Raw genomic sequence first — 15,198 nt, 5'->3', positions numbered from 1 at the left:
AGTCCCAAATGTATCGCTAATCCAGAACTATTTTAAAATAAAACATTATCAAGTTGTTTCTTGCTGTATCAAGAAGCTAGCATAAAGTCAAAGGCCAAATCTGCATGAAGAGTTGGTCCATTGTTATAAATTGCCAGATGAGAACTCTTTGTCTAAGTGGAGTCAGACTGACTTATTTGTCATCTTCCTGGACCAGGACTGTACATTTTCTGTTCCACTCTTTCATCGAAGTGTAATCATTTGAAAGTCAAGCTTCTATACAAAGATCTCAGTTCCAACATCCTTCTTCAGAAGGTCAAATGCCCAGCCACTGGGTCCCATATGAGCATTAACCCTATGGGCTTGGGTTCCCAATGCCGGCAAAATCATGTGGCTGCTGTAGTGTCAATTCAAGTGCTTCCTGCTCCAGATCCTTTGTGCCTGGCTCACAGTGAATTGGCTTAAAGCTCAGTTTTGCATTTAAAGGATGCTTGCCTTTCTAGGTCTTTGTCATGGGCATGCATGCTGGTTATCTGGACCACGACACTGCTGGAACCAAGCATCTGGCACCCTCTTCCTCAGCCTCGAATCCCACCATGACCCACTCCGTATGTCCTTCTCTCCAGCACGTAAAGCCTGATCTGCTTCTGGGGCTTTTCTGTCCATTCCTGCGCCTGAGTGACCTCTAGTTCCAGTGACTTTGGGTATTGCGGGTGAGTCTACAAACTTTCTGACAGTCCTCTTTCTGCAGCCCCTAAGTCCTTGGCATCCCTGGCCAGTTACCACTCCCCCATCTGCCTTCTGTCTTATAGAAATGGTTGATATCTTTTATATGTGGCAGTCTCCTTTCCTCTTCTTGGGGTTTTTATGAGTTTATGCCTTTCTTATATTCTTTGTTTTCATTTTAGTGAAGATTTGGAAGGGAGAGGAAATAAACACATGTGTTCAACCTTTCATGTTTAGCTGGAAGTCCAAACAGTGTATTATATTATCTTTGTGTTTCTTTCATTGTAAGTGAGGTTGTCCTTTTCAACATATGTTTATTTTCAAATCTTTTTGTTGCATAAATCCTTTGCCTGTTTGTTGTTTGTTCTCCTCACCTCACCCCATCTTGACTCTTAGAATGTTCCTATCAGTTTATATATTAATTATTTATATGAAAACATTAACACTCTGAAATGTTAGAGGCAGATATTTTTCTTAAGAATAAGAACAGTTTCTTAGTTTGTTATACCCATGCACCGTTAATTTTATGTAGTTGAACTGCCAGGTTCTATCTTTTGTGATTTCTTCTATGGCTTCTGCATTGATTGGGAGAGTGGAGATGCTCCCCAAAGCCTTTCTTGCTGCTACTCTACTTTGGTTCTATGGAGAGGGAGTTCCTGTAGGGAAGCAGAAAGAGGGCAAAAGGAGAATTTTCATTTGACCCTGGTCATCTGTTAGTATATGGATAATTGAGAATCGACTACAAGTGAAACTGACAAAACAGACCTTCTTAATTATGTGCTAATAAACCCTATCATTCACCGTGGGCGGGAAAGAAATTTCCAGGCTTGTCCTTAAAGATGTGCTTACCCACCCTCTTCCTTGAGATTTTGCACTTTGTGACCTGCTCTTCCAGTGAGTTCTTTTTAAGACCCATTCACCTCCTGATGCCAAAACAGTGCTGAGAGATAACAGCGTTGCGACTTTATTGCTGCCTGAGTTCCCGAGCCCCCAGCTAGTGCGTAAAGAGGAAGCAGCATATATCTCAAGCGCCTCTGATCGTAGCTGGCACGATGCTTGATAACAGAATTTCTCAGACAACAGGCCCAGGCTGGGGAATTTTAATATTGTCTCTCCCTACAAGTAATTTCCAATGTTTATGCTCTGTGGAGCCCCTTTCGAGTGTCAGAGCAGAACAAATGCCAGTTTTAATGGACTTGCTAAATCATAAAAACTGCTTGCAAAATTGCATCTGATTAAAACAGGAAAATGTTCCATTATTCAGAAAAATCTCCCTGCAGAGACTCACGGGGGCGGCAGGAGGTGGAGAAATGTAGGGAGTGCCCAGATCCGATGGAGTTTTCTCTCCATGGAAAAGATGTGGCCATGTTCACAGTCCTCCAGTTTCCTCCTCTCTCCTCCCCAGGTCTTCAGTCCTTCTGCCATCTCTGATGAAAGTGAAATTGACATTAGTCATTTTGTAATTAATTTGTACAACAACACACTATTAGCCAGGGCATGGTATGTGTGACAGGTACAGCCAGATAGGGTTCGGTGGGGTGGGAGTGGGAGAATATTCTGAATACTCTGAAATCTCTGCATTGCCTCTCATGGGCTCCCACAGAGCAAAGACCAATATGGTAAACATCAAAAGGCCTGCCCTCCCCAGTGGGACCACACTCTCCTGGCTAGCAGCAACATGTAAAATGAAATTGAGTTATCCCACTGAAAAAAGTCACACCCACTCACGAGCCACATTCTGTGTATTATCAGTGGAGTCTGATTTGGGCATTTAACCCAATATCAAGCTAGACAGGCAGGCAGATTGACTGGCCAGCATCATGACCAAGCATCATGACCAAGTACTGTGTTTAGGGAACAGTTCCTAAGTCTGGAGAGAAAGCAAAGCAAAGAATTGTCCTGTCCTCATGGAATTCACAGTCTAAGGTGAGCAGGAGGACACAGTGGAAGAAGAAGAAGTCCTGGCTGGTTTAGGTCAGTTATCAAAGCCAGGATGACATGCTGGGCAGGTCCTTCCAGTGTCAGGACCCCAGGAGGAGTGTCTGCACTAATCAGGTGTCTTGGTTATCCAGAACAGTGACTTATTTTTTTCCATGATTCTGTGGGGTGGCTGGGCTCCACTGGGCAGCTCCTCTGTGCCACATGGTGTCAGGTTGGGCCATTTATAAGGCTGCATTTAGCCGGGACATCCACAATGGCTTCCCTGGCATGCATGGCACCTGGGGTGACAAGAGGGCTGGTCAGGTTTCTCCCTCACTGCACCAATCCATGTGATCTTCAGCAGATGTCAGTCTAGACTGTGCTTCTCCACATGGTGGCTGGATCCCAAGAAGGTAAAAGTAGGATCTGCCAGGTCTGTTAAGACTGAGGCCTGGATCTTGCATGGTGTCACTTACATATTCTATTGGCATATTGAATATGGTTTGAAATAAATGAGCCATCGACTAGGACATAGAAATTGCTTTTGTCATACAGAAAGTTTCACTGCAATAGTACTTGTGTTAGCAGGATTTGACTTGTAATACTGAGCACTTATAGGACCTTTGTGATTCCCAAGCACTTACCATACACTTGTGAAATCATAGTGTAAAAAAAAGTCAGTGTCAAGTCACAAGACTGGCCTAGATTCAATGGAAGGGGAAATTTATTTCCCCTCCTGAAGGAAAAGAGCGGATGTGTACAGGGCTGGAGGATTACTGGTAATGATCTCTGCAGACAATCCATCACACTGAGGCTACCTAAGAAAAAGGGTTGGATTTGAAGTCAGCTGACCTGACTTCGAGTCCCATTTCCCCACCTCCCTTGCTAAGAGGTCTTGGGCAAGTAGTGAGGCCTGTAAGTTGTGGCTCCCTGCTCTATGGAAGTCTCTCCACTGAATTTTTATCAGTGCCAATTTTGAGGGATCATGCATGGCAAAGCACTTTGCCAATCGTGGCCTAACTACCTAGATGGGGAAGGGATTGCAGTGGCTTCTACTCTCTCTCCATACCACCGCTCGTTGCCTTAGCTGATCAGAAGTCTTCTCTCCTTCTGGATCTTAAAATAGACTTTGTTTTTTTCATTTAAAATGTCTTCATTTCTCTGGGATTCCCATGATTTCCAGTTTTGCTTTCTGGCTCTGTTTTCCAGAGCTTCACAAGGATGCACCCCAGTCTCTCCCCGTGGACTGCCATGAACAGTTGTACAATATTTTTCTGCATCAAGGCACCTGGACTTGGGGGCACTTGGGGGCTGAACCTGGGCTGTGTGCTGCCCTCCAAGCCATGCACCCTGGGGCAGAGCTGCATCTACCTAAAGGGGTCACTTGTCTTTATGCCTACAAAAGCTCTCTGTGGACTAGAAGTGACCATATCTGGTGCCATCCCTAATGGGGCTTGAGAGGCCACCAGTGGGGCCCATCAGCCGTCAGCCCACAGACCCTCCCTGCTGCATGCTTCTTGGCTGTCCAGAGCTGCATGGCCTTCTCTGTTTGACTCTGGGGTTGAGGGGTCCCCTCTGTTTACCCAGTGGCCTGCTTGACTTCCCTTCCCAGCCCTCTCAACCCCTCACCCGGCTGCTGCCTGTCACCCTCCATCCTCTATGCTGCAGAAATTATTTTTATAAACTCCTCCTTGACTGAAGTGCCACTTTAAAGAACTTAAAACGCCACTGCTCTCTCCTAATGAGAAGGAGAAGAGACGCAGAGGCACTAAATTCTCTAGAGCTTTCCTGTAGCATTCTGATGTCGCCATCTCTGGAAATATTTCTCTTGCCACAACACACAACATATTGGCTGGGGAGCATCACTACCTATTTTAAAACCATCCCCTTGAGCACTTTGTAACCTTCCAGGATTTCTAAACTACACACTGTCGACACCTCAGACTTCAAAAATTGAGGGTGGGTATGCACATTGGAACAGGATGCTGGGCTCTGATTTTAACCAGTGTTTGCCAGGTGCCCCCACGCACCCACCTCTGGGCTGGGCCCCGGGGAGGGAAGTAAAACCACACAGGACAAGGACATTGCTTCTCTCTCAGCCCATCCTAGATGGGGTCCCTGATGTCCTGGTCCTCGGAAGGATGTCAGTTGCTCAGTGCACAAAGAGGAGAGTTTGGCATTGACTTCTGGAACCAGCTGGACCCAGGCACCCTTAGCACCCTGCAGTTGCAACTCTACCATTTCCTATGCCAACCTGCCCTCAGTGATCTAAGTTATTCTTTTGTTTTCTGGACGTAATCCCCTGGCTCCCTACTATTTGGAAACCAGCCTCCCTGGCTGCACCCGACATCCCTCATCCTCATCCTCCTCTGGGGCTGCTTCCGCAGAGCCACGAGGCCATTGCCTGCTTAGCTGCAAGTATCACCACCTCAAACATCCACCACATGGCAGCCTGGCCACCTACAGAGCTCCTCCTCCCTCTCCAGACACCTTGGGCATGGCAGTGGGGCCTCCAGATGCCCTGTCCCACCTTTGGAGCCAGCCTCTGTAACTGGTTCCTTCCCTGCACCATCCTGCCTGTCCCAGCTTCCTTCTCCTCCGCACCAGCCTGTGTGGCTGATGCCCCATCAAGTTCACCTCCTAAAATGCTCTCATCTTTCACTTCCTCTGCATCCACACCAAGCCTGGCTTCACCCCGCCAACATCTATTACTCAGATGAGAAAATAGCCCCTAATGCATCTCCCTGCTTCCAGCCCTGCCCTCTTGGATCCATTCTTCATAATGAAACCAGAGGAGCTTTTCTAAAGCCTCAGGCTGGCATGCCCTTCACCCCCTGGAACATTTCATGGATGCCTTTCCATAGCCTTCATTCCACTCAGGACCAGCCCTGCCCACCTGATGCCTTATGACCCCTCCCTGCACCACACCAGGAGACTGAGCAGGTGCCGTTCCCCCGTCTGGTGACCTCTTTCACCTCTGGAATCTGAGTACTGGGTTCAAATCCAAATGCAGCTCATTGCTAACAGTGTGAGCTTGTCATTAGGGGAGGTTACTCAGTACCTATTTCACCAGAAGAGATTAATTTAGATGTGAAGTCTAAAGATAATATTAGTGACAAGTATGATAATGACAGCTAATATTTAGATTGTGTTAATTAAAGAGGCAAAATATTTATCCTCTCGAAGCCTCAGTTTTTCATCTGTAGAATAGGGATAGTGGGGTTGATGTGAGGCTTAAATGAAATAATGCATATAAAACCTTTACTATGTGCCTGGCATTGGCAAGTGTTCTATAAAAGTGAGCTATTGTTCTCATTGTGCTGATCCAAATACCTGGAATTCTAGTCTGGTTCTCACCACTGTCCCACTGCCTTGACCCTTGACCCTTCCCTTCCCTCACCTGCCTGGATGACTCTCATTCACCTTTCAAGACTTATTTTAGATGTCACTTCCACCAGGAAGTCCTCCTGGACTCTTTCTCTCTATATTCAGCACCACTTCCCTGGATCCCTGCTCTAAGTGCTGTTGTAGAATGCACCTCTCACGCTGAATCTTGATGGCAGTTTGCTGGTCTACTTCGCCTGCAGCCTGTGAGCCCTTGAGAGCAGGGTCTGCATCTTCCTGGCATGGTCGTCTCATACCTGGGGTAACACCTGGTACTCAGCAGGTGAGCAGGAAACATTCAGTGCAGGAACCAGTGAAGGTCGGGTGGCCTCCACACACTTGCTCCTTAGGGCAGGATCTTCTCTGTCCTTGAGGACTTCAAAGGCAAGAATAATAAGCACCAAACAATGGTGAATGGCACAAGATGGTGCATGCATGCTTTACAGAGTGAGCAGGACAGACAATCAGCCTGCCTGCTCAGAGAAGGGAACTATCATTGTTGGCATATTGAATATTGTTTGAAATAAGTGGGCCATCGACTAGGATGTGGAAATTGCTTTTGTCATACAGAAAGTTTCATTGCAATGGTACTTGTGTTAGCAGGATTCGACTTGTAATACTGAGCACTTACAGGACCTTTGTGATTCCCAAGCACTTACCAAACGATCGTGAAATGTGTAGTATAAAAAAAATTCCAATTGTTAGGAGATTGGCAGCTCCAATTTCCTGCAGCAGGTCTTCAATTGTTCCTTGGTCATAATCCTTCACTGTGGCCTGGGGTTTCTCCTTCATGGCTCCTCTGAAGAGGGCATGGGTCTCTGGCCAGGAAGAACAGTGCCTCCTGGGACACAGGCCTGCCCACCTGCCCTGGAGCAATGACTTTGTTGTCTCTCAGGACTGGAAAGGCTGGTGCATCTCAACATAGACTCTGGGGAAAGGTACCATTTCTGTCTGACAGCTCCTCCTCTGCTTCCTAGGGGATAGCACTATGTTTCAAAGCCAGGCCACTTCTGTCTCTTTCTCCTGTAGAAGGGAACATGACAGACACATTTTAGCACTCTTGCTGGGGACTTTCGGGACACCCAAAGGAAACCAAATCATACTCCAGATGATCTGTCCCTGTGCCTCCAACCCCAAAATGTACCATCTCTGTTTGGTGTGATCTGCCACATGCTGCAGCCCAGTAGCCAGGGCTTCTCATGGCTGTAGCCACCTGCCTAGCTCAGTTCCCATCCCTTGCCACAGAGAGCAGCCCCTCCTTCCCCAGAGTCTGTATTCCACCCATCGTAGGACAGTGCCTAGTGCATAGCAAGCACCATCTAAGCATTAGCTGTCATCTTCGTCATCATCATCATCTTCTTCAAAATAGAGATCTAGACTGGGTGTGGTGGCTCACACCTGTAATCCCAGCACTTTCGGGGGCTGAGGCAGGCAGATCATGAGGTCAGGAGTTCGAGACCAGCCTGACCAACATGGTGAAACCCTGTCTCTACTAAAAATACAAAAATTAGCCAGATGTGGTGGTGCACTCCTGTAATCCCAGCTATTCAGGAGGCTGAGGCAGGAGAATTGCTTGAACCCGGGAGGCAGAGGTTGTAGTGAGCTGAGATCGCAGCACTGCACTCCAGCCTGGGCGACAGAGTGAGACTCCATCTCAAAAAACAAACAAACAAACCCCCTAAAATCCAGATCTAAGTTTACCTCTTAGGTTTCCAGTTAATGGTACCTAATGATAATGGATTTTTCTCATTGGAATTTTCAGTTTACAAAGCACTTTCACATCCGTTCTCTTATTGCAGGCTTGCAGCACATCTGGGAAGTTGATCAGCTGGGGCAGGGTGTGCCACCTCTATTTTTCTGATGGTGAAGAATTTCGGAAAGGTCTAGAGCTTTGGCTCATGGTGTGTGGGTCAGAGTCAGGAACTGTGCTGATCCCAGACTCAAAGCCTGGACTCCTCTGATGCACACATACTTCTTAGATCATGTAAGAAAGAAATTTTATCTCAGGACCCAGTACACACACACACACACCCCCAAAAAAACTGAAACAAAGTTTATAACAGAATACTTTCCTTACTGCATGCAATGTGCACTGCCTTCTCCCTTCTCCCATCCCCTCCCCTCCCCTCCCTTCCCCTCCCTTCCCCTCCCCTCCCCTTCTTCTATTCTCTCCCCACTAACGGGGCATGACTTTTCACTGCATATCTAGGACTCTTCCTACCCCTTCTCCCAATCCCCAGGTCTGCTTCTCACCTGATATTTCTTCTCCTCACCCACTTCCTCAGCCTGGATTCACTACTTTGCACTTGCCTGTATGTTGCTTGGCAAGCATCTTAAAGCCCAGCGTGTGTCACTCCCAATATAGGTCACGAACCGGGCAAGGGTTGGGACTGTTTTTGTGCTGCTTCTGTAGCCCCTCATGATGCCTGGGACGGGTGGGAGCCCCCTGCCTGGACTCCGTGGACCAGTCTGGCAGCCCAGCACATCCTGGTCTGGTGGCCCCAGCACATCCCAGCCTCTCCTTACTCCTCAGTGTGCTCCACCCAGAGATCAGCCCTGCCTCTCCCGCCCTCCTCCGGGGCTCTCTGAAGGACCTTAGCTGGACTCTTGACAGGCATGTATCTCTGTGATTAATATAGACCCCTTTCAAACCTGGGAACCTGATACCTGCCAACTGTTTATCGGGCTGGAAGTATTGGAAATGCAGCATCTAGAGATGGCAGGACTCGGGCCTGTACAGAGAAGGAGAGGAAGGGCATGGTAAGGAGGTGGGGGAATGGGAGGCTGGGGTTGGCAGCTCAGCTTCAGGGGAAGTATCCCAGTGCAACAGATGTGAGCTCTGCAAGGGACATTCACCACAGTGATGCTCACCCTGGCAGAGCAAACACTGGCAAGTCTCAGTGTTTCCCCCAGGGAAACCCTCACACCCACCACCTTCTCCAGTGAATCTGCGCAGAGGCCACAGGGCCAGTGCCTCTCATCTGGGCAGGGTTCCTGGGGCTCTTTCAGAATCTCATTTTACCGTCGTCATGGCCTGGAGAGGGAGGTATTAGTACCCTCCTTGCCCAGACAGAGAAACGGAGGTTATTCAGTGATATCAAGAAGATAGTAAAGATGAGAGGTCCATGCCTTTCCCCCTGACCACCACATCTGCTTAGAGCACTGGTTCTTGAGCTGGGAAGATGCCAGTAATTCTGATGTTTGGGTCCCACCCCAGATGCTCTGCTTTAATGGATTTGGGTGTGGCCTGGGCCCAGCCCTGTCATGGGTAAGCACCACTAATGCACAGCCAAGGTTGAGAGTGACTGATTTAGATGCTATTAGGAGTGTGTGTGTGTGTGTGTGTGTGTGTGTGTGTGTGTGTGTGTGTGTATAAAAGCACCTTCCAGATTGACATGGGCGGAGGGGTAGGAAGGAGATCCCAGGGTAGAAGATGGTACAGGAGTCATGCCACCATGGGGGTAGGGGTTTTGCTGAGAAGCTAGACAACACACTCCCACACTGTCTTTAGAATGCCATTGGCATTTCTGTGACCTCCCTCATGTCCCAGTGAGTCATAGGTCACAATCTGTGCAGGAGAATATTGCCTCAGATGGTTACCATCCATATTAGCATCTTAGCACCCTTCTCCCTGGAAACTCATAAAGACAGTAAGCTCCGTGAGGTCAGAGAATCTGTCTGTCTTGGTCATTGTTAGCCTTGGGAGTCTGAAGTGTGGAGGCAACTCTAGAAGTGCCAGTGGAATGTTGAGTGGATGAAATCCAACAGCTGAAGAACTTGCTTAGCCCTGTGTTACAGACAGGGACATGGATCTGGAGAGGGAAGAGTAATAAAGTAATGATAGTAACAATCGTTACCATTTATGGAGTAATTCACATGGGCCAGGTACAATATGAGGCGCTAAACCTCTGTTAACTCCTTTATCTTCCAATAGCCCTGTGCACAGGCATCACGAGCTCCCATTTTACAGATGAGAAAACTGAGGCTCAGGGAAGTCAAAATTTTGCCAGGTTACATAGCAAGTCAGTGATCAGTCTACACTGTCCCATGCTGCCCTAGAGCTATAGCAAGCTGGAAACCCAGAGGGTTCTGGCTCTCCTCCCACTTCCCACTCAGGCACGCTGGCTACCGGATGAGTTTACATTCTCTTTTTTCCCCTCTTCACTGGCTTTTGGATGATTAATAAATTTCAAAGCAAATCATGCAGGGATCAGTGTGGACTTCTCATTTCTATAAACAGTGTCTTCTCTGAGAAAGAGTGGAGAGTGGCCTTTGGGGAGGCAGCCGCCTGGACTGGAGGAATAAGGGGAAAGTCTATTACCGAGAAGAACCTACATGTGGCCCCTGGGGATGGGCTGCCTGTGATCTCAGCGTCCTTTTTCATGTCTAATTTCTGTGATTCTGGGATTCAACATAAACCTCATTCCTCATGCAGTGCCCTGAGTGGCAGTGGAGTTGAACTTTCATTAAAGAATGTCAAGGTGTTCCATCACGCCTGCGGTGATTAGGGAGAAGGATGGAACAGCTGATCTCCGAGTTGCTGCTCTCCCAGGTGCAGGGGCTAAAGACAGATATGTAGCAGGGTCTTGCTCACTACCCCAGCCACTCGCAGCCAGAGGCCAGGTCTGGCCCTCTGTTGGCCCCACAGAGCATCGGCTGACCTGGCCCAGGTGTCAGGGGAGGCGCTGACCATCAAGCAGATGGCCCCTGCTCTTGGAAACTCTGTTTTTTGCTCCCTCCTTTTCTCTGGGTGTCTGCTTTTTCTTAGGCTCTGACTCATTCCTCATAGGTCAAAGGATAATGGATCCAGATTCAGAGTGGGATTCCAATGTATTTCGGCAGATAGGGGGAAGTGGATGGAGCTGGATTTAGGTTGGATTCAGGGCTGTGTGGCTGGAGTGTGGCATTTCTGTAATCTGGAACCCCAACGGGGCTGACTAGTCAGGCTTCTAAGCTGGGCCAGGAGGCGGTGCTGGGCCTGCTGACCCAGCAGGAGGGCTCCTGACTTGAGTTCAAGGCTGGTCATGACTTTGGTAACCCTGGGGAAATGACTCAGCATCTCTGATCCTCAGTTTAATTACTTATAAAGTGGATGCCATAATAATAACCACCTCGTCTAATTAACATGGGAACCACCCAGCACTAGGTGTATGATAGCACTTTGCCAAGTGAAAAATACTATACAAATATTAGTTAGGCCTTGTGCTTTTAAAATGCCTCCCTGATTAAGAAAAAAAAAAAATCCTTCTCCTAGAGCCTGGGGCAAACACATTCCCCCACACAGGGTTCCTTCTCCTACTTTTGTCATGATCTTTGTCCACTGTGTGTTCATGCAGTGTGGGGCACCAGAGAGGCTGTGGCTGAGGTTCTGAGATCGTCAGCACATCCTGTGACCTGGAGTCACGCCCTTTCTCCTGGTAGAGGACACAGGAGCCATCTGAGAAGCTCTGAAAGAAAGGAGGATCCAGAGAAGGGAGATATGGGGTCCCAACACCTGCTTAACCCATGACCCAGTCCAGCAGAGGTCCTGGCTCGAAGGTTAGCACCCTCCAGCTGCAGGTCCAGGACAGCAGGCTGTCTCCAGCAAGGCAATGCCTGGACCTTGTGCATCTCCTCGAGTACATCTCACTCATGAGGTTGTACCTGGGCTGTTGCCTTTTGAGGAGCTCCAACAGGTCTGAATGGATCCTGATGGGCAAGTGGCCAAGGGCATCTGAGTGGAGGGGCGGGGATTCAGCTGGCTTGAGAAACTTGCTCTCTTTGCTGTATTCCTAGGTGCCAGCTACATACCAGGTACCAGGCTGGGTTCTTGGGTGAAAGTATGCCCCAGACCTTAGGTCCAATCCCGGGCACTCCTGGCTGGGTTTCCACCCACAAGTGGCCTCCTTCATGGCAGCTCCTGAGAAACACTGGAAGAGGTGCAAGTGTGGTGTGAAACGCTGAGCTATGAATGACTCCAGAGGCTGCAATTAGCTGGTTCTCGGCTGCTGTATTTTTAGATACAAATATTGTCACCAGACGCTTTGCAGCCACTGAGAAGCCTACTTCTCTCAGGAGGCCCCTCTTCCTTGGCAGGCAGGAAATTCCCCTTCTCAGGTAGAGCTGAGATTCCAGAACTACCTGGGCCTTGGAGCAGGTGCTCCCTCTTCAGCACTGAAAAACTCAAGGGAGGCTGAGGAGGAGCATGGGGCTGGGAATCTGGGTACTGTCTGGCATGTCTGGCCCTCCCACAGGCTCACTTGGTGATTGGAGATTCCTGAAGCCCAGAAATGGTGCAGATGAGCTCCTTTCTCCTTGTGCCTTTATGCCCATCATGTGAGTGAACCAAGAAAGGCAGGCCTAGCGGGAGAATTCTAGGCAGTGCATTCAGCTCTCAGGCACAGAGTGACATTTCATGAGGCAGAGAAGTGGAAGAGTCTTTGATAATCCACTGACTCTGTTGCCTAACTTTGTAGATGGGAAAAATCAGGCTGAGAGAGACCACTGGCTTGTCTACGGTTGTCAGCTAGTCATGGAGGAACCAGGAAACAAACTCAGGGCCTTATGTGAAGGGCCTGTTCTCCTGGCATTCTGGATCATTCCAGCTGGGGAACAGAGTGGCCCTGTAGTCATGCCAGGCTCAGGGCATTCCAGAGCTTCTTCGGGTCTAGACAGATGTCCAGCTTCATAGAGATTTATGCAAGTGTTCTGGTTTTCTACTGCTGCATAATCTGTCTGCCCCTGATCCCCTCCAAACACACAAACACTTAGTGGCTTCAAGGAACAATTTACTATTATCTTCCACAGCTCTGTGTGTTGACTAGGCTCAGCCTCATGGTTTTCACTGGGGTCCTCATACACTGAAGCTGGATGGGACAGGACATCCATGATGGTTTCTTTGCTCACGGGTCTGGTGCCTCAGTTAGGGTGGTGGAAATAACTGGGGACTAGCTGGGCTTCTCCCTCAGTCTATGCAGCTTCTCCACATAGCCGGCTGGGCATCCTCACAGCATGGCGGTCTCAGGGCAGTTATGCTCCTTCCATGCTGGTTGGCTTCCCCCAGAGTGAGCCCTCCACAAGATCTAGAAAGACTCTCCAAGGCTGCTTGTAACTTAGCTTCAAAAGTGACACAGCATCGCTTCCACCACCATTCACTGGCCAAAAGCAAATCACGAGGCTAGCTCAGATTCGTCGAGAGGGCAGCACACAGGGGCATGGATACTGGATGGTATTTTTGGAGACGGCTACTGCAATTAAAAACACACAACCTAAAATAAATAAAAAGAGGTGAGTGAGCCATTTGTATCACCATGTCAATAGTTTTCTACATAACTTGACTCTCCAAATTAATGCTTTGCCCAGTGCCTGCCTCCTCCTACTCCTAACCCCTCACTGTCCACCCCCAAAGCCATATATCTCCTTCTGCTATTCCCCTCTGCCACCTCATCTGGCTTTTTGGAAAGAGAATGGACTTTGAGGTGAGATAGCCATGCATTTGAATCTTGTTGCTATCATTAACTGTATGAACTTGAACAGTTCAAGCCTCACTTTATCCATCTTAAAAATGGAAAGAATTATAGTGGTAACCATCTTATCTCCTTACAAAGCCATTGAGGTGATGAGAGGTGCTCACACATGGGTACCTTCCTGGCACAGAGAAGTCTCTCTGAGCATACCCAGCCTTTATTGGTGCCTCTTGGAGAATCCAGCACTTGGAGGCAGCAAATTCACAGAGAGGTCACTCCCAGATATGCCCCCAGATCTTTCCTGATTCACATCAGACTGAACCTGTGCCTCCACCTGCTATTCTCTGTTCCTGCCACAAACAGCAGCCTGAAGAAAGGGGCAAAAATTCAGGCTCTCATCTGGTTGTTTGCTTCACTTGATGTTGACCACCTGGCTTGACTGAGTTCTCCCCCTCTAAGGTCAGGATATCTGAGAACTGCATTAGGCTCAGCTTGAGTAAATGTCATTCATTTTGGAACTATTGCCTGATTTCCTTTAACTCAAAGGGATCTGGACTTGGTGTCAGAAAGCCCAGTTTGTGTCCTAGTTCTGCGTGCTATATGACCCTGGCCAAGTCTTTGAGCTCAGCTTCCTCATCTGAGAGATGGGGATGCTAATACTTCTTTATTTCTGATAAAATGAGATCAGGCTTTTAAAAATTGAAATATACCTTTTTAATGGACAAATAATTGTTTCTATTTATGAAATAATGTATTTGAGAGCACCTTGTGGACTCCAGAGTGCTATATGAACACAAGGGGTGTTTTATGATTGAAACGACTGGGCCCATTATGGAGAGGGAGGGAGTGAGGAGAGGGGTGGGGGAGGGACAAGAGAGAGAGAGGGGTTGGGGAGAGATGAGAGAGAGACAGAGAGAGGCAGGGGAGACACGAGAGACAGAGGGATTAGGGAGAGATGACGGAGAGAGAGACAGAGAGAGGCAGGGGAGACACGAGAGAGAGAGGGATTAGGGAGAGATGACAGAGAGAGAGAGAGAGAGAGGGGCTGGGCAGAGACAAGAGAAAGAAAGGGGTGGGGGAGAGACGAGAGAGAAATCTTCACAATAACCCTATAAAATAGGTTACTAAGATTATTCCCATTTTAATTAAGAAAACTGAGCTTCAAAGGCATGAAATCACTTCCCCAAGTTCACACAGCTAGTGGTAGAGCTAGGATTTGAACCCAGTCAGATGAACCAGAATCCAGTCTGCAGTCACCGAGTGTCCACCTGTCTTGCCAGGCACTGTTGGCCCCTGCAACAAAAGATGAGGAAGACTCAGTCTTTGTTCCTAGGCAACTTACCACCCAGGAAGAGGATTACAGCTGGAATACATATCTTGGACTTGTTATTAGAGACAATTTGGCCTCCAGGTGAGTTTTCTTGTCAGTGACCCACTGAAATGAGAAGTCATCAATAAAGAAAAATAGACATTACTGACTTGACCAAAGCATACCATTTTTAAACGTATCCATCCACAAAATTACATTTTTTGGAAGATAGTCGGTGTTTGCTAAACATCTGAGAACTGAAAAAAAAAAAACAAAAAACAAAACCACAAAACTACCCATGGCACAGAAGAAAAATAATACAAATGTGTTTGCAGTGCTTTATGACTTAAAAAATGACTTTGTCAATTCTCACCAAGTTTCATATTAAACAGGCGAGGGAAGCAGAACCGTCTCTGTGTGATCTGCATGCCGGCT

At 48.0% G+C, this 15,198-nt stretch overlaps 1 long non-coding RNA gene across 1 annotated transcript; it reads right to left on the bottom strand.

Moving 5' to 3' along the window:
* Window positions 1-1,844: 1,844 nt before the first annotated feature.
* On the bottom strand, window positions 1,845-14,894 carry LOC139357377 (uncharacterized). Its single transcript, XR_011610364.1, has 3 exons — window positions 14,797-14,894; window positions 11,653-13,256; window positions 1,845-2,132 (listed from the first exon to the last, which is right to left on the bottom strand). It is a non-coding gene; the product is annotated as an uncharacterized lncRNA (long non-coding RNA).
* Window positions 14,895-15,198: the final 304 nt, after the last annotated feature.

The sequence above is a fragment of the Macaca nemestrina genome, chromosome 12, assembly GCF_043159975.1.
Source record: "Macaca nemestrina isolate mMacNem1 chromosome 12, mMacNem.hap1, whole genome shotgun sequence".
Classification (NCBI taxonomy): Eukaryota; Metazoa; Chordata; class Mammalia; order Primates; family Cercopithecidae; genus Macaca; species Macaca nemestrina.
This window is presented reverse-complemented; position numbering and strand designations above follow the sequence as displayed.